Source organism: Triticum dicoccoides, chromosome 2A (assembly GCF_002162155.2).
Source record: "Triticum dicoccoides isolate Atlit2015 ecotype Zavitan chromosome 2A, WEW_v2.0, whole genome shotgun sequence".
NCBI classification, from domain to species: Eukaryota; Viridiplantae; Streptophyta; class Magnoliopsida; order Poales; family Poaceae; genus Triticum; species Triticum dicoccoides.
Genome location: NC_041382.1, coordinates 51,653,318 through 51,654,156, shown reverse-complemented (window position 1 = coordinate 51,654,156; position 839 = coordinate 51,653,318).

The window sequence follows — 839 nt, the reverse complement described above, 5'->3', positions numbered from 1 at the left end:
CATGGTCTCATCATTTAGGGTTTGTCGACACCGAGGCATCCTAAAATCTAAGCTTTTATCATTGAGGGTTTTTCGACGCCAAGGCACCCTAAAAGCCTAACTTTTCATCATTTCGGTTTTTATCGACACCGAGGCACCCTAAAAGCCATGCATTAGTCACAAGTACGCCGGGGCACTTGATCCTACTTAATTAACTACTAAGATACCCCGGCCCATGCATTAGTCACAAGTACCCCATATGTCCTATTTTTAGCAAAGTCATGCTAAAATTCACGGAAAATTTCAGCATGACCTTTGCTGAAAATAGGACATATGGAGTACCCGAATTTGCTGGAACGGAAGTTAATCGACATTCCAGCAAACTCAAGGGCCTCTCGGGTGGACAAGGCAAAAAAGGCCTCCATCACAACATGGAAAATACATTGGCATGTGGACTGGAATGTGGCTTCATTTAACAACAACAGTTTCACACAGAAAACAGACATGAATTCATTGAGATATTTGCATTGCTAGCTACATTTCAGTGCCAAATTTCACCAATTTAAGCAAAACTACCGTTTAGCTAGCTACAGTTCAGTGCCATATTTCACTGGATTAAAATAAGCACATACACATAACTGACAGCACACATACACATCACTGATTTAACGAAATTTGCACACAATTCAGTAGCACTTCATCATCATATAAAGTATATTAGCAGCAGTACAAATAAAGAGACATGATCAAAGTACTTCATAATAAACCCAAGCAACTTCATAATAAATCACTAGTCCTACTTATTGATGGTTTCTAAATCATTTATTTGATCGATAACAAATAGCCTTGTCCTGCACAAA